The following is a 23,627-nucleotide window of genomic DNA, read 5'->3' as shown; positions in this document are numbered from 1 at the left end:
TGGTACCTATTTTTTACCCAGTTTAATTTCCTCTTGCAGTATCGACCAGCTGATAAAAACATCGAACCGATGCACTCTCCCGTTCTTTTACCACGGAAGATGATCCAGATACTCCACGCCATATCATTGACTCCACAAGGGTGCTCATCTCCGCCTCACACATGGTCCCAGCTGGGAAGACAGTGGTTCCCTGACCACTCAGGTGAAAGATCCTTAGATGGGCGCACAATTCTCTGCTTGCAGGCCATCCCAGACAAGCTAGAACACTTTCTACTTTGCAAAGGTTCTACTGGTGGCCAACCATGCAGAAAGATGTTCATGCATACGTGGAATTGTGTCCTACATGCACCTGCCAAAAGCCGCCAGCAGGCCGTCCTTGGGGGCTTCTTCAACCACTCCCTGCACTCACTGAACCGTGGACACACATAGCTACAGATTTCATTGTTGATCTACCTCTTTCCTGTGGCAACAACACCATCTGGGTCACCGTGGACTGTTTTTCAAAGATGGCACATTTCGTGATGTTACCTGGTCTACCTTCAACCCCAGAACTAGCGAAACTATTCATCCGCCACATCTTTCACCTCCATGGCCTCCCAAAACACATCCTCTCTGATAGAGGCGTACAATTTACAGCGAACTTTTGGAGGTCATTATGCAAAAAATTTGACATAGCACTGGACCTTCACATCTGCCTACCATCCACAGGCCAATGGACAGACAGAGAGGATGAGCCATACCTTAAAACAATTTCTCTGGGCATACGTAAACTCAAGGCAGAGTGACTGGTCTGATTTGCTTCCCTGGCCGAGTTTGCTTTAAACTCTCACCAGTTTGCTTCTACTGCATCTTCGCCCTTCCAAATTGTCTACGGACGCCAGCCTCTACCTACTCTTCCAGTGCCTCTGTCTGTGTCATCCCCTGCAGTTCAGTTCTTGGTGCAAGAACTACATCAACTCTGGGAGCACACCAAACAACTTCTCCAACAAGCCGGTCAAAAGGCTAAAAAGTTCTACGACACTCATCATCGGGCAGCTCCTCAGTTAAACCCCGGAGACAAAGTATGGCTTAGGACCCACTTCATCCACCTTAAACTGCCTTTAGTTCACTTTGCACACAGATACATCGGGCCTTTCCCAGTACTTCGCCACCTGGGTCCAGATACAGCCTTCAATTACACACTTCACTTAAGATCCACAACGCCTTCCATATCTCTCTCTTAAAGCTGCTCATCCTGTCTGAATTCTCAAGAAAACCACCTGAATCCCAACCTCTAATGGCTGAAGAGGATATCACCTATCAGGTGGAAGACATCTTAGACATAAGGAAGCGTGGAAGGCATTGGGAATATCTCATATCATGGGAAGGATTTGGTCCCAAGGAGAATAGTTGGGAGCCTGCAGCCAACATCCTCGACAAAGAACTAATCAGACAGTTCCACACTTCTCATCCTTGGAAACCAAAACCCCCGGGAGGGGGTCCTAAGAAGGGAGGTACTGTTACACTGGTCGGTCGCAGACGGGTGTGACCACTAATGCTCACCTCTTTTTATGCAGCCCTGACATCATTGGGGAAAGTGGCGGCCTCCGCCACCTACTGCTAATCTCCCTGGTGTACCCAGGACCGCGTGGATGCTGCCAACCACCATCTTGTTCATGAGATCATTTAGGCCCACACGTGCACACATGGGCCAGTATTAAGCACGTCATGGCAGGAACCTCGGGAACGTCCCCTCCGAATGACGTCTACACTCTGCTGTACTTAAGCTGCCTGGCCCTGCCTATCAACGAGCTAGCAAGGAGTTCCCTCATTGCTGAATCTGCTTCTCTCGTACGGACTTCCTGTTCCAGTTCCTGCACTTCAGCGTGAGACGCTCTGGGTATTCGCTCCTCGGGGGCTCTTCCTCATCTCTGGCTATCCGCTCCTTGGAGGGCTTTCTGCCTTGGACTGCAGTCTGTTCTCGTTCCCCGGGACTTCTCCATCGCCGGTATAACCATACCCGGGCCACTACAACATCATCTCTGAGTGAGGAATCCCTCGGTGTACCCTGCGCTGCAGGCCACTACTGCATCATCACTTAGGAGAGACTACTTCGGTGTACCCCGCTCTGCGGACCATTACCGGATATTCATCTGAGGCACTCCCTCTGGGTGTACCCCTCATAAGACCTTATCTCCTCCTCCCTCTCCCCCCCCCGCTCCGTGGGCTGTGCCTTTCTAGTTTTATAATAAAGACTCTATTCCACAGCTGAGTCTGACGTCCACTGAGACCGCGCCTCCCAACAGTGAGGCTCACATGGCTCCTCCCTGTGGGGGGTACCATCTCTCACCTCGGCCCAGGGCCCACACATCTACAATTCATAACAGATTGAAAATCAAAAGTTCCCAGGTATAGAGAGTTGGAGGTTTTAAAAACCTTAATTATTGGGTGTTATTTGACTAGTTTGCTATTATTAAATATTTTATTGGTGGTTGGGAAATTTTATAAAGTTTTTAATTTTAAATGAGCTTTTATATATTAGAGGTTCTGTTCATTAGATGTTTCAATTTATTTACTCTATTTATTAATATGGTTTTACTATTACAATTGATGTTTTATATTTCTTGATTTATTATTAGTTAATTTATGAGAAATTGTGATCTTTCTGTTAAGAGTTGCATTTCCAGTTCAGTTCTTGTCATATGTTTTTATTTATACTATGGTTTCTTTTTTCTGTTTTTGGCAAGTGTCTGACTCTGCATTTGTGACTGAGGTGAGGTAGCTAGCATGCTAGCACCTAGCTTCTATGTAGGAATCTATTGCAGCTTGGTTTGTTCTTTTTCCATAATAGGAAGTATATTGGTATTTTAGGGTCTGGTGTAATATTTGCAGTATTGCCTTTTTATGAGTAAGGTTGTTACTGTTTGAGTGCTGGCAGTTCATCCTGTTTTTGACTGGAAAGTTTACCATTTTGTAATAGTAATTTAATTTATTCATGGCTTTCTGAGGGCGACCCCTACAAACAATGCATGTTACAATAGGCCTGATATCATGAGATCAAGGTGGATGATCTGAAATGTATGCAAATTAATGCAAATGAGGGGAACAAACATGCCTCCTTGTGATGCCTCTGTTCCCCCCCCCCCCCCCCCACACACACACACAGAGTACTCAAATGTCCAGTCGTGGTCTGTGGAAAAGATGGCAACCCTACTTGTAGCTACTGGGAATTCACCATGAAAAGCTCTGCCATTAGCAAACATTTACCTCAATATCCTATGGTCCGAATCAAGAAATTGTGACAAGCCTTTTTATAAATGAATAAATGATTTATTTGCTTTCCTCTCTAAGTAACATCTATAGTGTGGCTGATGGACCAATAATTGGATGGTTCAAGATTAGAAGTGAGGTAAACATCAACTGATTTTCAGAAAGGTGTGTTCCTGAGGACCTAACTAAACATAAAGTTGATAAAGCAATGGGACCAGATGTGGTACATCCAAGGGTATTAAGGGAATTTAGAGGAGTTCCAGCAGTTCCACTGGCTGACCTTTCAATGCTTCATTAGAGTCAAGACTGAAGACGAGCGGATGTGATTCCTATTCACAAAAGTGGAAGTAAGGAGGAGGCTGGGAACTATAGGCTGGGTAGTCTGGTCTACATGGTGAGCAAATTAATGGAATTTCTGCTAAAACAAAGAATTGTGCAGTTTCTGGAATCCAATGAACAGGTTTTTGCCAGAGGTAAATCTTGTCAGATAAATCCGATCAATTTATTTGATTGGGTGACCAGAGAGTTGGATCGGGGTAGCACTAAATGTAGTATGCTTGGATTTCGGTAGGACTGTAGGATAAATACTAGTGACCCTAAACAGGATGATCATCATCATGAACATGAGGCCTACTGCTATGCACACAGACTGAGTAAAAACTGCAGGCCTAAAGAAATACAAACATGGTGTTTCCAGCCATGTGATGATTTTGGCAACTTTTTATGAGACTGTTTTTCACACAGAGGAGAAAAGACTATATTAGTTTCTTCATATCATAGAGTTGTCAGCACCTCCCAAATAAGAAAAGAACCTTGGACAAGAACTGTGAATCATGTCCTTGGTAAAAACTTTGTATGGTATTATTCTACCACCTGTTTTTCTAATGGACTCTGTGAACTTCCTTAACCCATATGAGAATATTCTAATGCATCAAGACTTAAATGCATCCCACCAATCCTGAGCCTTTAGGAGATGGTGACATCCAATCAAGCTCAATGATGGAACCTTAAGGAACTGAATGTTCAAGAGGTTTGACTTGAAGAAAAGGTGCTCTGAGTTACACAGGTGGTGGCTTTCTTCATGGGCCACTTGAAAGCTTTATTTTGAGAGCTTTGCTGCCAGAACTGACTGTGCAGGTCACTACAACTATGACTTGTAAGTTAAGCTTGAGTTCTTACTCAGCACAGTTGATCTGTAATATGAAAGAAACTGTTTTGCCAATTATTCCCTTGAAAGACATTTGGCCAGGTACTAAAGCTTATCCTTTTTCTGCTGTCATTTCACAGAGACATCTGTGAGACTTTTTGGTTTTTACTGTCATTCATCAAAAGGGGCTTTACTGGATTAGCCTGTGGTGTTGAGACAGCATCCTGTTTCAGGACTGACCCTTGAAGGATGAGAACATTGGCTTAATTATTTTTCAACTGTGCTAATTAGTTGGCATCATGTAATTCCTAAGTGCAAAGTTAAACTTAGAGATAATGCTTAAATTCTGCTTCTCTTACATGACAGTGCTTCCGCTGTAAAACTATAACAAACTAAACCGAAACCAAAGAAAGAAAAGAAATAATTGTACTGTTTGAAACTTGATTTACCATATGCTGCTAATAAATTAATTGACTACCTCACAAAAGATTCTGTTTCTGCTTCCCAAATCTAATGAATTTGTATCATAAAGTTATTGATTAAATCTGATCTACTATAAAGATATCCATACTAGATCTGCCTACAAGGCCTTGGTCTTAGTTCTGCATAGACAACATAAATAAATTGAGTGTCCTTGGCATAGGCCCTAAAGTGCCTGAATGGGCTAGAAAATGGTTAAGTAAAAGGGGTGTACTAGAGGTGTGCCACATTTTCGTGAACAACATTTCAGAAGGATTATTGGGAAAAGATTTATCTTTTGCAGAAAATACCAAAATCTGCAGCAGGGTAGACAGCCATGCAGGTGTGGGAAGCATGAGAAGGGAGCTAGCAAAGCTAGAGGAATGTTCTAGTGTCTGGCAGCTACGATTTAATGCTATAAATACAGACTTATGCATTTATGGCTGGAATTTAAATCGGCCACGTGCACAGAAATGGACACTTACGCTCGTGGCCGGGCACTTCGCGCGCTGCGCACATTTTAAAAAGGGCCCGGCCAAGCACATAAGTAGCTATAAGTGCATAAGTGCATATATCAAATAAACTAAGAGAGGGTTAAAGTAAACTCTTGACCCTCAGACGACTAAAGCCGCTACTAATTCAGTGACTTTAGAACAGTTCTACAGTCACTAATTTTTTCCAGTACTGATTACTACAATTCACGTTTCCTCAGCCTGCTGTCTTCTACAATCCGTCCATTACAAGTACTGAAAAACGCAGCGGCCAGGGTCCTATCAGGAAGCAAAAAAAGTGATGACATAACACCAACTTTGATAAGCCTGCATTGGCTCCCAATAAAATATCGTATTCAGTTCAAAGTACTTTGTATACTATACAAATTGATCTATGGTGACCAAACAGATTGGTTAAATGCAGCAATTTGGTTGTATAAACCACAAAGAAGTTTAAGATCTACAAACAAAGGCCTGCTGGCTATTCCATCTGTAAATTCTGCCCTTTTGTGCCAAGTAAGGGAAAGAACCATCTTATTAGCTGGACCCAAACTATGGAATACACTTCCCACAGAATTAAGAATGCAATCAGATATTAAAGCTTTTAAAAAGGACTTAAAAACTTGGCTATTTGGCATCACTTACAAGGATAATGAATGAGAGCAGTTGAAACAGACAATTTTACTAATTGCCACACCTGCATATGATTATTTCATTTTGTTTATTTTACTTACATTTTTACTAATTTTAGATTGATAATTTAGTTATATGTATTGTACTCACAATTCATTTCTATTATGTGTATTTTATTTTAATAACAATATTAGATTGATAGTTATTTGTATTGTACTCATTATTTATATCTACTATGTGTTTTTATTACCATCTTAATACTTCTATTTATTTATAAGGAAATAATTTTACTGTATTTCTGTGAAGCATGTAAACCATTGTGAAGGCTCGTCTAAATGACAGTATAGAAAAAACAATAAATAAATAAATAAATAAATAAGTGCTGGGCCCTGACAAATGGGCAGGCCGGTGGGGGGGGGGGGGGGGGGGGGGCAGGTGGTAGAGTGGGGTGGGCCAGGGGGCAGGCCAGGACAGTGCCATTCCTCGCTGTCACGGCGTGCACAAGTTACTTCAAGTTGGGCCCTGAAGTAACTTGCGGAATAACAGGTAAAAAAAAAAAAGGGGGTTTTAGAGGGTGGGGAGGAGAGGGAAAGGGAGGGTAGGGGGTGGGAAAGTTCCCTCCCAGTCTGCTCCTAAATTAGAGCGGACTAGGAGGGAACTGGGAGAGCCCTGATCTCATCGCCACGCGAATCTGCTAAATACTACCCCCCTTGCGCGCGCCACCTGCACATACACACGCGGATTATAAAATCTGGCGTATATGCGCATGCAGCCCACATATTTTATAATATGCGCGCACTGGCGCATGCATATTATAAAATCGAGTCATCCATGTGGCATGCCCGGTAGCGTGAGCACATGGACACGTACGTGCACGTTTTAAAATCTACCTTTTAGGCTGTAAAAACCCAAAAGAGAGGTAGAATATAGAAGGTGAAATTTTCTAAGCATGAAAGAAGAATGGGATCTGGGGCTTATCATATCTGATGATCTTAAGATGGCTAAACAGGTGGATAAGGCAACTGAAAAAGCCAGAAAGATACTTGGGTCTATAGGGGAGAGGAATGGTCTGCAGAAAAAAGGAGATCAATACTGCCCCTGTATATTTGTTCCTGGTGAGACCTTGTTTGGAATACTGTGTACAATGTGGCATACATCAATATTGGCTTATACTTTACATTTAAAAAAATGTTTTACATAAGTGCCTAGCAATACAGCATTCAGGAATGAACTACTCAGAACTGGAGTACTCAAGGATTCCTTGAGCCATGGTAGGTGTAAGGCTATGTATGATCTCAAGCACTGTTTATATATGAAATAATTTGCATATGAGAGAGAAGATGAGGGAAGAGACTTTCCAAAGATATTCCTTCCCCAGGTAGAAGTAAATATAGTCTAGTTTGAGGGTTCTAGAAAGTGAAATAAAAAGCATGCATATATACAGGTGAATAGCTCTTTACTCGCCATACCATGAGTAGAGATGTTAATGAGTGGAGCATCTATGGTGCCTCCTCTATCTGCATGACCCATATTTTTTTCAGTTAGGATACATTTCTTTTTGCCTATCTTAAATGTACTTTTTATGACAGCTCCTATTTAGCAAACCCCCAAAATCCAATGTATTCCTCCTCTAGATTCTAAAGCCAACGGGAGGCGAATTAAGCCCAAAGTGATAATTTTTATGGAATTGCTTGCAATTCAATAACTTTTATATATCTATTTTCATATCTATAAACACTTATGTCAATTTAAAATCCTTTACTTTACAAACCATCCTCGAGGCCCACCTTTACTATCTCTCTGAATGTACTTGACTCATGTGATCTCTACTCGAGTCTCTCTTATTTCAGTGCTTTCTATCATCCATCTCTCTGTGCCTATCTTTAATCAACTAAAGCAGCTTTCCTTAGTTTATCTTCCCCATTAACTTATTGCCTGATGCATACAGTTTCTTTTCAATAATGTTTTTCTTTGTTGGTGTTCCTATTTAGAAGTGAGAGACTCTATAGATCCCCTTTCTACTGAGCTACTAACTCGGCCATACTGTGGTTCCCAGTGATTCATGATCAAAGCGATGCAAATTTCCTGCAGAAAGCACTCTTCATTGAGCATGCCTATTTAGAGACTGGGTGAAAGCACACAGGAACTGTAATGTTACTACAGAAACGGAGTAACAATGGCCCATCTCCTTTTGCAGTCTTTCTCAGAGACTGTCATCATAGATCTAAGAGTAGCCAGAAAACGAACTTACTGCAGCAAATCCTTTGCAAGGCAAAAAAAAGGGGCAATATACCATAAACTGAAGCTTCCATGAGAATGAGCTAACAAAATTTAATAGCCTGTGTTTTAATGTGTTCCATGTGAATATTACTGCAAAATCAAAAAAAGCAAAAAATTGTAAAAGCTACACAGCTGAGGCGCATTATTGAGCAAAACAAATAATAACATTCTTTTCTGCATCAAACAAATTAGAACATAAGGAAGGCCAAAATAAGATGATCATTATCTGACAAATGACAACAAAGAGCCATATTTAACCAAGTGTGGTACCAATAAATCGCTAAGGACTTCAGAGCCTATGGCATCTCTGTTTCACACACTAATTGCATTATATGAATCAAAGATCGCATACAGAATGAGTCTGTTAGGGAGAAGAAACCTAAGACAACTCTTCATTTTGAAGATGATAAACTAGACAGTTTGTGCCTAAATTTGTTCTTAAAAGTAGAAGCAGCACAGAATCTTTTTTTATTAATTTCAGAAAGGATACTCTGCCTTCCCCCCAATTCCCCTGCCAAGGCAGCAAGCTAGTTCTACATGCACTATCATGAAACTTTTAAAACAAAATGAATTCGATAGTAATGCAGAGTACTAAACAACAGAATGTCTTTTCTCCTTTTTCTTTCTGACCTTCTGTCTGCTCTTGACTTGTTACACTTTGTCTCAGGCTAAGTTGGTTTTTTGCTCTTGAAGGAATTGAGTTCAGAACTAAAGTACTAGTAAAATATAGGTAAAATAACATTTTACCTATAGAAATCCAGACTTTGACTATCGCCCAACCTTTCCAAAGGTAAATGTGCACAAGCTGTTGAATAATGTGGGCTCTTTTACCCACAGACTAAAGAAGCAGCTCAGAGGGTGAAAAGAGGATGGTGATCAGAATGATGGAAGTAGTTTTGATTATATAAAACTGTGCATGTTCTTTTCTATGTAAATATCGCCCTCAGAGAAAAGAGGTGCAAATCTCTAGCAGTCATTTTTCATTAGGCAAATAATGAACACAAAACTACCTATGTAATTCTGCTTTTTGTTATTGCTGTAAACCCCGTGAATTAAAACTTTCCATGGGGTTTGCAGCAATGAGCAGAGATTGATTATTGCCCCCTTGGTGGGTCTGACTGAGAGGATCCTCTCTCTCGGCTGTGTACATGGAAACTCTTCCATCTCAGGAAGAATTTTATAAGACGAAGATTTAGATTAAGAAGCAACCTGATGCGAACCTTGTAGACCAAAAATCAGAGAGGCAGAGCATGCTCTGAGGTCGTCTCACTCCAAGAATTATTCAAATTGCCATCATCATGCTGTCTGAAGTACTGGGCTACTGGAGATGCAGTCATATAGCACAAATTGAATCCACTCGCCCTCCGGTGACATAAAGCATTATAGGCTCCGTGGACCCCTTGAGACACTTACCACACAGAGATAACATATAGTGTTTCTGTTTCATTTTCAGTACAGGTATATTTTCTTTAAAGTATTGTAAACCAGAGAAGAAAAGCCCAAGGAGGCCGAATATAAATTATAAGAACTCTTGCACTGATAACTCAGTGTGATTTGTGTGGTTGTTGATTGCATGCTGCAATTCAGGATTGTCATAAAAAAGAAGTGGAATCAAATTGTGTCAAATGTATCTTTAAGCTGTTTATTCTGTTTCAGAGTTCAGAAGTGCATTCAGTGCATTCATATCTATTGTTCATCTGTTCAGAGGGCCGGATGCACCACAATTGTCAATTGGAACAAAACAAATGAGAAGATACAGTACATTTATGAGTTCTTTTATTATAATTATGCTATTTAATAGTAAGAGATGGGAGGAGGGTGTTTCTAGTTGTAATATATGATGGAATATCCCTGTGATGTCTGGTTTCCATGAACATTGCGCTCCTTTCGGTTTTTAAAGAACACCTTTCAGCCTGCCATGCTTTTTTTTTTATTATTGTTTTAATGCTGTATGACTTATCAGAGATCTTTGAGGTCACAGAGAAAATCTTTACTTTTTAACATAGTAACACAGTGATGTCAGCAGTGCTGTGAGTGAACTGTTTAGTGGACCCTTGGGCCAAACTGTGAGAGACTGGGGAGAGGTGTACTATAGTCTCTGGTGAGTGACAGGTCGGGAGGCGGATACCAGGCAGGAGCTGGACGTGAGCTTCACCCTGGAAGCCGGTACTTCCCCAGGAGGAGCCCGTAGGAGCCCGGCCGCTGGGACTTAGGAGATCACGGAAGCTGGAGCTGGAGCAGACAGGCAGGAACTGAAGCAGACTGGGACCGAAGCAAGCAGGAACTGAATCAGAACTGGCTACTGGAACCAGACAGGAGCTGAAGCAGGACTGGCTACTGGAACCAGACAGGAACTGAAGCAGGACTGGCTACTGGAACCAGACAGGAGCTGAAGCAGGACTGGCTACTGGAACCAGACAGGAACTGAAGCAGGACTGGCTACTAGAACCAGACAGGAGCTGAAGCAGGACTGGCTACTGGAACCAAGCTGGAACTGAAGCAGAACAGATTACTGCAAGCAAGCCAGACAGAAGCAAGACTTGGGCACGGAGTGAAACAAGTCTCAGGGAGGAACAGAGTAGCTAATGCAATAGCACACTCCGGGGCACGGAGCAACAGAGAACCGCAAGGAACTCCATTGCAAGGCCAAGTTCTGGGCTCCGCGGCGGCCTTACATAGGCCGCGGCGTCTGATGTCATGATAGGGCGGAGCTTCCAGTGGCAGGAAACGGCCTTCATAAGCGCGGATTGTGCGCGCGCGTGCCTAAGGAGAAGGCATCCAGGCAGAGCTTCTCGGCGGCGTCCCCCCCCCCCCCCCCGTGGGGATGCCACGAAACAGTCCGCAGACCCTCGGAGACGGGCCGGGACCAAGGAGGTAAGGGCCTAGTCATGGCTGCCGCGACTGGGACCGCAACAGTACCCCCCCTCTTACGCCCCCTCTTAGCAGGCCCGGGTTTACCTGGGTGGTCTTGATGGAAGGCTTTCAATAAGTCCTTATCAAGGATGTTGCAGGCTGGCTTCCATGTGTTGTCCTCGGATCCACAGCCTTACCAGGCGATGTGGTACTCCCAGCGACGTTGATGGAATCTGATATCTAGAACCTCCTAGACTAGGTTGGTGGTGTCTTCTGGCACGGAAGGATCTGCAGATTCGGGAGCTCGGGGATGGTATCTGGAGAGGATGAGAGGCTTCAAAAGTGACACATGGAAGACATTATGAACATGCATTGAGGAGGGTAAGCGCAAGCAATAGGAAACGGCTCCTACGCGCTCGGCAATGCGGAATGGTCCACAGAATCTGGGGGCGAGTCTGCGGGAAGGAATCCGAAGTTGTAGATTCTTTGTACTCAGCCAAACATGGTCCCCAGGGAGGTAGACTGGTGCTGGCTGATGGTGGCTGTCTGCCCATCTTTTGGCAGCAAGGGCAGCTCTTTGCATCTTCTTTTGGATAGGCGTCCAGAGGGCAAGTAGCTGGCAGGCAGAGAGTTGCACTGCTGGCAGTGCGCTGGGTTCAGGCGAGGGCAAGGGCGGCCAAAGTTGCTTTCCATAGACAGATAAGAAGGGAGAACTTCCTGTAGCGGAGTGTGTATGATTGTTGTATGAAAATTCTGTCCATGGGATAAGTTTGGCCCAATCGTCTTGTCTTTTGTATACAAAGGAGCGCAGGAAGGTCTTCAGAGTCCAGTTCGTACGTTCAGTCTGCCCGTTACTCTGAGGGTGGAAGGCTGATGAGAGACTCAACTGGACCTTGAAGCATTTACATAACACCTTCCAGTAGCAGGCGGCGAATTATGGTCCTCGGGCTGATACGATGTCCTGGGAAGACCATGAAGTCGGAACACATGTTGAACAAATAAATTAGCCAAGTCGGGCGCTGAAGGCAATTTCGACAGGGGAACAAAATGTGCCATTTTGGAGAACCGGTCCACAACAACCCAGATGACCGTGTTCCCGTCTGATGCTGGGAGATCCACCGCAAAATCTGTGGAGATATGCATCCAAGGCTCCACCGGGATAGGCAAGGGGAGTAACAACCCTCTAGGTTTCCCGCCAAGTGGTTTTTGCAATGCACAAGTGGGGCAGGAGTCAACGAAGAGACGAACATCTTGTCTTACCGTTGGCCACCAATAGTACCGGTTGAGGAGGTCTAGTGTACTGGTACGGCCCGCATGCCCTCCAGTGAGGGATTCATGGGCCCATGCCAGCATGGCCCTACGAGAGCGGCGTGGGACTACTGTCTTTTCTTCGGAAGACACAGAGGTGGTGGCGAGACACACTTTCCTGGGATCCAAAATGTACTGGGGCGTCTCAGGGGTTTCCTCAACCTCGGTGGACCGTGACAGGGCGTCTGCTCGCACATTTTTTGAGCCAGGGCAATATCATAGAGTGAAGTCAAATCGGTCAAAAAACAAAGACCACAGGGCTTGTCTGGGGTTCAGGCACTGGGCTTGGTGGAGGAAAGAGATTTTTATGATCCGTGTAAATGGTGAAGGGGTGGTTGGCTCCCTCCAACCACTGCCTCCATTCTTCCAGGGCGAGTTTCACGGTGAGCAGTTCTTTGTCGCCGACTCCGTAATTGCTCTCAGCCAGGGAGAACCTCCTAGAGTAAAAGGAACATGGGAGAAGCTGTCCAGTGTCGGAGTGCTGGCTCAGCACCGCTCCAACAGCTACATTTGAGGCATCGACCTCAACCACGAACGGCCGACTGGGATCAGGATGGCAGAGGCATGTTTCTTGTAAGAAGGCTCTTTTCAATTCTTCGAAGGCTTGGCAGGCTTGGGCAGGCCAATCCACCACATTGGCTCCCTTCCGGGTGAGCGCAGTCAGAGGAGCCACTATGCGAGAATAGCCAGGAATAACTCCTTGGTGGTCCAGCGGGGACTCAGAAAGCCATTGCTGCACTCGTTTGCCGGTTTCATCATGGTGCCCATAGCCTGTGTCACAGGGGCTACCGGTGCCATTTGTCAGTTCCTATCACATGGTCACCGGCGCCATCTTGTACTCCTACCATGTGACAGGGGCTGACCAATGGCACCGGTAGCCCCTGTGACATAGTATGGGCAAAGGCTATCGGCGCCATTTTGAGTCCTGGCGTCGGACGGCAGGTCACTCCTTTGGACCCACAGGGACTTTTGGCCAGCTTGGGGGGCCTCCTGACCCCCACAAGACTTGCCAAAATTCCAGCGGGGGTCCGGGAGCGACCTCCTTTCACGCCGGCCGTCCGATCCCAATACTCAAAATGGCGCCGATCGCCTTTGCCCTCACTATGACGGCGATCGGAGCCATTTTGAGTATTGGCATCGGACGGCAATTTTGAGTCTCAAAATGGCGCCGATCGCCATCATAGTGAGGGCAAAGGCGATCGGCGCCATTTTGAGTATTGGGATCGGACGGCCAGCGTGCAAGGAGGTCGCTCCCGGACCCCCGCTGGACTTTTGGCAAGTCTTGTGGGGTCAGGAGGCCCCCCCCAAGCTGGCCAAAAGTCCCTGTGGGTCCAACGGGGGTCCCGGAGCGACCTGCCGTCCGACGCCAGGACTCAAAATAGCGCCGATAGCCTTTGCCCATACTATGTCACAGGGGCTACCGGTGCCATTGGTCAGCCCCTGTCACATGGTAGGAGCACAAGATGGCGCCGCTGACCATGTGATAGGGACTTACCAATGGCACTGGTAGCCCCTGTGACACAGGCTATCGGCGCCGTGATGAAACCGGCAAACGAGTGCAGCGATGGCTTCCTGACTCTCCGCTGGACCACCAGGGAGTTTTGGTAAGTCTTGGGGGGGTCAGGAGGGTGGGGGGTTGTAGTTAATTTAGTAGTAACATATTTACAGATCAACAACTTATTGAATTCTCCATACTTCCGCATGAAACGGAATTGACCCCCCACGAATACGTATCACGTACGCAACGAAAACTTTTTGCCTGTACATCCCTAGCTTGCCCATTGGCTTGGGTATGATAGGTGGTCATAAGGATGATGTTAATGCCGAACTTTCAGCAGAGGGAGCGCTAGTACCTGGCAACAAATTGAGGACCTCGATCTGAAACAATGTCCGTGGTAAGCTGTGCAGTCTGAAGATATAGTAGAAGAATAATTGTGCTAGCTCTGGAGCAGGTGGTAGGCCCGTAGAGGTACAAAATGGGCCATCTTTGAAAAACGGTCTATTGTGACCCATATTACGGTGTGACCCTTTGAAGGCGGCAGGTCCACGATGAAATCCATAGACAAGTGAGTCCACGGTTCTTTGGGTGCTGGAAGTGGTTGTAAAAGACCCAAAGTCATCCAACCGGGGGTTTTTGCTATGCATATACGTTACAGGATTCGATGTACACTTTCACGTCAGAGACCATGGTAGGCCACCAGAAGAACCACTGGACCAGTGCCATGGTTCATGCTCATCCTGGGTGACCAGCAAATTTGGAATCGTGCGCCCAGCGGAGAAATCTTTCTCAGAGCCATCAGGGCACGACTGTCTTTCCAGCAGAAACTGGATGAGTGACAGATAAATAAATACAGGTTGGATCAATTTGAGTTGGTTCTTCAGGAGTGTCTTCAGGCTCAAATGATCATGATAGGGCATCTGCCCGGAGATTTTTATCGGCTGGGCAATAATGGAGTTAAAAATCAAATCTGGAGAAGAACAAGGCCCATTGAGCTTGGCGGGCATTGAGATGTTATGCTTGACTCAAATATTCCAGATTCTTATGATCGGTAAACACAGTAAATTTGTGTTGTGCACCCTATAGCCACGGGCGCCACTCTTCGAGAGCCAATTTTATGGTGAGCAGCTCACAATCCACCATGCTGTAATTTTGCTCTGCAGATGAAAATTTTCAGGAATAGAAGAAACAAGGAACTATGGTACCAGAGGTGGTGCATTGACTCAGGACCATAGGGGTGTGCATTTGTTTTCGCCGTATTGGCAATCCACAACATATATTGCACTATTCGTAGTATTCGTGGGGAAGCGAAACGTATCACGATTCCCCACGAATACACGAATATTCACCAAATTATACGGCCACCTAAATAAAAATTTAAACAAACCCCCCCACCCTCCTGAACCCCCTCAAAACTTACCAAAACTCCCTAGTGGTCCAGCGGGGAGTCCGGGAGCCATCCCCTGCACTCTCACACCCTCGGTGCCGGTTTCATCATGGCGCCGATAGCCTTTGTCACAGGGGCTACCGGTGCCATTGGTCAGCCCCTGTCACATGGATCTGTATTGGGACCCTTACTGTTCAAAATATTTATAAATGATCTGGAAAGAAATACGACGAGTGAGATAATCAAATTTGCAGATGACACAAAATTGTTCAGAGTAGTTAAATCACAAGCAGATTGTGATAAATTGCAGGAAGACCTTGTGAGACTGGAAAATTGGGCATCCAAATGGCAGATGAAATTTAATGTGGATAAGTGCAAGGTGATGCATATAGGGAAAAATAACCCATGCTATAATTACACAATGTTGGGTTCCATATTAGGTGCTACAACCCAAGAAAGAGATCTAGGTGTCATAGTGGATAACACATTGAAATCGTCGGTTCAGTGTGCTGCGGCAGTCAAAAAAGCAAACAGAATGTTGTGAATTATTAGAAAAGGAATGATGAATAAAACGGAAAATGTCATAATGCCTCTGTATCGCTCCATGGTGAGACCACACCTTGAATACTGTGTACAATTCTGGTCGCCGCATCTCAAAAAAGATATAATTGCGATGGAGAAGGTACAGAGAAGGGCTACCAAAATTATAAGGGGAATGGAACAGCTCCCCTATGAGGAAAGACTAAAGAGGTTAGGACTTTTCAGCTTGGAGAAGAGATGGTTGAGGGGGATATGATAGAGGTGTTTAAAATCATGGGAGTTCTAGAACGGGTAGATGTGAATTGGTTATTTACTCTTTTGGATAATAGAAAGACTAGGAGGCACTCCATGAAGTTAGCATGTGGCACATTTAAAACTAATTGAAGAAAGTTCTTTTTTACTCAACTCACAATTAAACTCTGGAATTTGTTGCCAGAGGATGTGGTTAGTGCAGTTAGTATAGCTGTGTTTAAAAAAGGATTGGATAAGTTCTTGGAGGAGAAGTCCATTACCTGCTATTAAGTTCACTTAGAGAATAGCCACTGCCATTAGCAATGGTTGGTTACATGGAATAGACTTAGTTTTTGGGTACTTGCCAGGTTCTTATGGCCTGGATTGGCCACTGTTGGAAACAGGATGCTCTGCTTGATGGACCCTTGGTCTGACCCAGTATGGCATTTTCTTATGTTCTTATGTTCTTATGGTCATTAGAGATGTGTATCGTTTTTCGCCCGAAGTAGGAAATTCAACGAAATGTCCTACTTCGTTGGCATTTCGTTGTCCCCGAAACCCGAAATGAATTTTCCCCGACTTTCGGGGAAAATTCGGTTTTCGGGTTTGCCTGGGGAGAGGGGCACAAATTTTTTTTTTTAAATAAAAAAAACACCCCCAAACCACCCCAAACATTTAAATTAGCTAATAACCCCCCCCCCCGATCCCGATCCCGATCCCTATCCCTCCCTAACACTTACGAAGATCCCTGGTGGTCCAGCGGGGTCCCGGCCTCCATTTTCCCTCCGTGCCCTCCATGCCAGTGCAAGCCGTGCGCCTCAAAATGGTGCTGAATAGTGAATAGCCCGAACTACCATGTCACAGGGGCTTTCGGCGCTATTGGTCAGCCCCTGTCACATGGCCATCGGCACCATCTTGTGCTCCTATCATGTGACAGGAGCTGACCAATGGCACCGAAAGCCTCTGTGACATAGTATGGGCAAAGGCTATCGGCGCCATTTTGGTTACTGGCAGCCGAAAACGAAATCGCTCCCGGACCCCTGCTGGACCCCCAGGGATTATTGGCAAGCCTTGGCATGTACAGGGTGGATCGGTGATGTAGCGAGCTAGCAGTATAACATACCAATATTCAGAGTAAGCTGCACAAGTATACATATAAGTTTAGACACGCCATAGAGCAGGTCTAAACTTAGCTGGGTAGACTTATCTGGTTTAGTACATTTATATATGTATATATTCAGTGGCTTCACCATACCTCTGAACCTACATCATAACTTATAGAGTCATTTATGAAATCGAATTATGGCATTTTCACATGCGATAACGCATTTTCACACTCGAAAAATGCATTAACACATGCAAAAATGCCTTAACGCACACAAAAGTGCCATAACGCATGATGCGATACAAATTTTTAAAAGGGAGTGATTAGGGAGGAGTCCAGGTGGAGATTTCCAAAAAAGTGGGCTGGCTTTGTACTTTGCAAAGCCATAAAGCACAATATGGCCCAGTTTTAATGCTGAAAATAACTTTTTCAATTGTATTAAGCTGTGTGTTATACCCATAATGCAATTTGTGAATTTTTTTTTTTTGCAAATTCTGTTTTGGGCATTTTTAGGCTAGGGGAGGGACAGAAATGTGTGAGAAGAGTGGGGAGGGGGAAGGAGAGGGAGAGAGAGAGCCTCTGTGGGGGCATCATAGTAAGCAGTTAATTTATGCTACTATAGGAGACCCATCTAGTAAGTCGAGGTGAGGTTTAGGTAGTGTAGGTGTTAGGGTCCACTTTTACATGCAGAGTGAGACGTACGAACAGAACAATACACATTTGTGAAGATTTGATGTCATTTGGAGTGAGGAAACTCACACAAAGATGAGATTTGTACAATGTTCTCTCAACCTAGCTTGATTTTATTTATTTATTTTATTTTTTTATTTTACAACTTTTTTATACCGACATTTGTGGGTACATCATATCGGTTTACAATGAACTAAGAGAAAATGAACTAAGGAAAAACTAAAATAGATGCCAGATGTCCAAGTGTGTTTAAAAATGTATTGATAAAACATTAAATAAAAGTAGCCCTCCTCATTAGTAGTATTTACTAATGAGGATGTTGGGGAGATACCAAACTACAAACTACAGTTGGACTCCCTGGAACTTTTGCTTCATTCTCCTAGCTGTGACCTGCGCTTCCATAACCGGACCGATTGCAAGGTCACACCCCTACTCTGACGTCATCAGGGGGCGACGGCTATTAAAAACACGGCGTCTCCCGGAGGGGCTTTGTGCCTGTGCCTCTATTGCTCTCCAATTGCCACCACTGAGAGCCTACAAACTACAGTTGGACTCCCTGGAACATTTGCTTCATTCTCCTACCTGCGACCTGTGCTTTCACAGTCGGACCAATTGCAAGGTCATGCCCCTATTCTGATGTCATCAGGGGGCAACGGCTATTGAAAGCACGGCGTCTCCCAGAGGGGCTTCGTGCTTGTGCCTCCGTTGCTCTCCAATTGCCACCACTGAGAGCCTGCAAACTACAGTTGGACTCCCTGGAACGTTTGCTTCAGTCTCCTACCTGCGACCCGCGCTTCCACAGCCGGACCGATTGCAAGGTCACGCCCCTATTCTGATGTTATCAGGGGGCGATGGCTATTTAAAACGGCGTCTCCCAGGCACCGGGCACTGCATGACGAAGGAGCAAGAAAAAGAAAAAGGGACCTTCCCCTTTGTTCACCCCTTCGTTTCACTCCTTATATAGTTTAATTTCACTACAAGTGTGGTTCAACATCTTTTAGCTCCATCTTCATGGAAATTCCTATTATTACCAGCAAAGGAAACTACCTCAATATGCATTTGAATTTCAAGCAATCGAACAACTGTTCTTCTGATAACGTAAAGAATTATTCTAGTCATTCTCTAATATCCATAATGCCTAAATTTTGCTCTACATTAATGGTAACACTTTCCTTTAAGCTATGTAACACTCAATCTGTGCGAAAAAAAATTCCAATTCTAAAGGACCTAATACACACGAGCAAACCAGATTTTCTTCTACTTACTGAATCCTGGTTAAGAAATACTGACACAGTTATTATAAATAATTTAACTCCAACTGGATATACTACCATATGTATGTGATCTTGGTGTCATGATTGACCATCAGCTGAATTTCAAAAAGCACATCCAATTCTAACAGACCTAATACACACGAGCAAACCAGATTTTCTTCTACTTACTGAATCCTGGTTAACAAATACTGACACTAAATGGGATATACTACCATATGTATGTGATCTTGGTGTCATGATTGACCATCAGCTGAATTTCAAAAAGCACATCAGAACAGTTCTAAAAGAAGGTTTCTACAAGCTCCACATTATGAAGAAACTCAAACCCCTACTCTATGCACATGATCTCTGCACTGTCATACAAGCAACCATCTGCCCCAAAATGGACTATTGCAATTCCCTACTTCTGGGCCTCCCATACGCCACTATCAAATCACTTCAAATGCTGTAGAATGTGGTGACTAGAACCCTCAGTAACCATTATCCACAAAACTTTATAAATGCACAATTCCAATTGGCTTGAGGAGCCACTGCGTTTCATCCTCCACAACCGCCCCACTAGAACAACCCACAAAGCTACTCTCCATACCCCCTCCCTCAAGAATGTTCATCTTACCACCACCAGAGAGCGAGCCCTTTCTGTTGCAGGACCCACCCATTGGAATGCTCTCCCCACTGAATTCCGCACTGAGCCCTGCCAGTACGAATTTAGGAAAAAGCTCAAGACCTGGCTTTTTAAACAGGCATTCCCAGCATAGGTCTTCTAGTCCTCCTTTTGATCTCCTCACAATGTCATCCTTATGTCAATTATTTTATGTTATCTCTGTGTTAGCTTATATTCTGTTTCTACTATGCACCTCATTATATTCTTTATATTTCTTGTTATTTGCACCCATTGAATCACCCTTATGTTATGCCTTTTGCCTTGTTTATCCCCCTTTGCTGTCGCCCCCCCCCCCCCCCCCCCTGTTCACTGTATTTCTCTTAGTTCATTGTAAACTTATATTTATTTAAAAGTATTTATATACCATTTTTACAAATGGAAGTTTTATCAAAACGGTTCACAAAGATAATGTAAAACCAAACATAAATTAAAAAAGAATAAAAATTACACAAAATCGGTATAGTAAACAATCAAAGTAAACATATTTTATAAAATTAAAAGGACTCTTAATAAAGAAAAGAAAGACTTGTGCCAGTCAATTACCCTAAAAATAGGGAAAGAAAAAAGTGTGTGTGTGTGTGTGTGTGGGGGGGGGATAAATAATTATCTAAGGAAAAAAAAGAGGGGGGAGGGGTGAATAATTTTGTAGTGTTAAGAGAAAGCATGGGGGAAGGGGAAAAGTACTAAGGGGGGGAAGGTAGGGTTGCGTAATTATTACTGTGTATTTGATAGAATATTGAATGCTAATTGAAACAGGTATTAAGGTTTAAGGTTTATTATTGCTTATATACCGTTGTCTCAGCATAGCCTTCACAGCGGTTAACATAACATTAGCATACAATAAAATAAATTACAATCAGTTATAATAATAAAAGAAATAAAAAGTTTTATAAAAGATATATAAAAGTAAATTAATGAAGAGTAATATCTGAAGCCATAAATATTAAACCAATAACATACTAAAAGCAAAAAACATACTTCCAGTATTTTAGGTAGAGCCACCTATGATTGTACAGTTACATGCTTATCTGTTTCTCATCTTCATTATAAGCAACATGGAATAACCAAGTTTTAAGTTCTGCTTTAAATTTATTTTTTCCTGCTGCATCCTTAATTGAACTGGTAATGTGTTCCACAACTTTGATCCCGCAATAGACAGGTATGTTTTTAGTGATTTTTTTTAAATGTAATGGATTTGATAATAAACGGAGTGGATTAGGTAATGAATTCCAGAGGGAGGGTCCTGCTACTGAAAACACTTTCCTTCTGGTAGTATCTAGTCTTGCTAATCATGCTGATGGAATGTCTAATAGATTTTGTGTTAGAGATCTTAAATGTCGAACAGATTTGTAGATATGGAGCATAGAACAAAGCCAGGTAGAAGAAGAGTTGTATATTAAGCCGTGAATAATAGTGAGAACTTTATATTGTATCCTGAATTTTATGGATAGCCAGTGGAGGAATTGCACAGTCGGTGTAATGTGATTTCGAAGAGAGATGCCGGATAAGATGCGAGCTGCAGCGTTTTGAACTAATTGTAAAGAATGAATTGTACAATCAGGTAAACCTAGATAAAGGGCATTGCAATAGTCCAGGCCAGAGAAAATTAGTGACTGTAGAATAGTTCGGAAATCATGATAAAAAAGTAAAGGGCAGAAATGTTTTAAAAGTTGTAGTCTGTAAAATGATTTTCTAGTCACTGAAGAAATGTGTTGTTTCATTGATAGATCTGTGTTTATGATAACTCCTAAATATGTAGCATAATGTGATATCGGAATTGAAGTACCATTTGTAACCAGATGTGAAGTGGACCAATTGAAGAATCTGAAAAGAAGTTAGGTGAACAATCTCAGTTTTTGATGGATTCAATTTTAAACAATTGTGTGAAAGCCATGAATTAATAATAGATAGAGTAGTGGACCAGGATGTTTTGTATGGAACTAAAAACTGGATATCGTCTGCATAGATTTTGAATTGTAGACTTAAAGATGATAGAATATGACATAAGGGAAGCAGATAGATGTTGAAAAGTATGGGAGATAGTGATGAACCCTGAGGTACTCCGGGTGGGATCGTGAAGGAGTCGGAAGAGTAAAGATTAATATTGACTTGTTGAGGGCGTCCAGTAAGAAAAGATGAGAACCAGTTTAGAACTGTACCTGCAATACCTATTAGGGGTGTGCATTCGTTTCCTACGTATTGGTAATCCACAACGTATAGGGCCATATTTGTTTTATTCGTGGGGAAGCGAAATGTATCGCGATTCCCCATGAATACAACAAATCTTCGCCGAATTATTCGGCCGTCTAAAGGAATGAATTTAAATAAACCCCCCACCCTCCTGACCCCCCAAAACTTACCAAAAATCCCTGGTGGTCCAGCGGGGGGTCCGGGAGCCATCTCCTGCACTCACGCCCTCGGCTGCCGGTATTCAAAATGGTGCTGATAGCCTTTGACCTTACTATGTCACAGGGGCTACCGGTGCCATTGGTCAGCCCCTTTCACATGGTAGGAGCAATGGATGGCCGGCGCTATCTTGTGCTCCTACCATGTGGCAAGTCTTGTGGGGGTCAGGAGTGTCCCCCAAGACTTGCCAAAAGTCCCTGGTGGTCCAGCAGGGGTCCGGGAGTGATCTCCTGCACTCGGGCCATCGGCTGCCAATAATCAAAATGGTGCCGATAGCCTTTGCCCTTACTATGTCACAGGGGCTACCGGTGCCATTGGTCGGCCCCTGTCACATGCTAGAAGCACAAGATGGCGCCAGCCATCCATTGTAGTCCATATAGGAGTCAAAAGCACGGAATAAAGTATCAAAGGAAGCTAATGGAAGGATTTCAGTGGAATGACCCTTTCAGAAACCGTGTTGATTGATATGAAGGATATTGTTTTCTGATAGAAAATCTGAGAGTTGGCGTAGAGCTGCTGATTCAATAAGTTTAGCTAATGAGGTTAAAGTGGCAATGGGTCTGAAATTGTTGAGATCAGTTGCGTCTTTTGTTTTGGATTTAATGATGGGTAAAATAGAGGGTTTTTTCACACTACCGTATTTTTCGCTTCATAAGATGCACTTTTTTTCCCTCAAAAGTGTGGGGGGGGGGGGAGGGGGGGAATGTATGTGCGTCTTATGGAGTGAATATAAAAAAACAAACTAAAAATCTAACAAACCCCCCCACCCTCCTGACTCCCCCAAGACCTGCCAACTTAATTTACTACAACCCCCCCCTCCTGACCCCCCCCCCAAGACCTGCCAAAACTCCCTGGTGGTCCAGCGGGGGTCTGGGCTTGGGCCGGCAGCTGCCAGTAATCAAAATGGTGCCGACGGCCCTTTGCCCTTACTATGTCACTGGGGCTGACCAATGGCAGCAGAAGCCCCTGTGATATAGTAAGGGCAAAGGGCCGTCGGCGACTCGGCGCTATTTTGATTACTGGCAGCCGATGGCCCAAGCTCAGGAGATCACTCCCGGACCGCTCCTGGACCCCTGCTGGACCACCAGGGACTTTTGGCAGGTCTTGGGGGGGGGGGGTCAGGAGGGTGGGGGTTGTTAATTAATTTAAAGGGTTGGGATGGAGGGTTTTTTTTGGGGGGAGGGTTTCCCAGAGAAAGAAAAGTTTTCTGATCTGGGGAGTGGACCGAAATGGCCCTCCCCAGACCTGAAAACAAAATGGGGAGAAAAAAAAAAGTTATGCACTCCCCTAATTTGCTCCATAAGACGCACAGACACCAAGGGACAGAGCCAGGTTAGCAAAAAAAATTTTTTTAATTTTCCCCCTCTGAATCCTAGGTGCGTTTTATGGTCAGGTGCGTCTTATGGAGCGAA

This window comes from Rhinatrema bivittatum, chromosome 1, assembly GCF_901001135.1.
Source record: "Rhinatrema bivittatum chromosome 1, aRhiBiv1.1, whole genome shotgun sequence".
NCBI lineage: Eukaryota > Metazoa > Chordata > Amphibia > Gymnophiona > Rhinatrematidae > Rhinatrema > Rhinatrema bivittatum.
Note: the sequence above shows the minus strand (reverse complement) of the source record.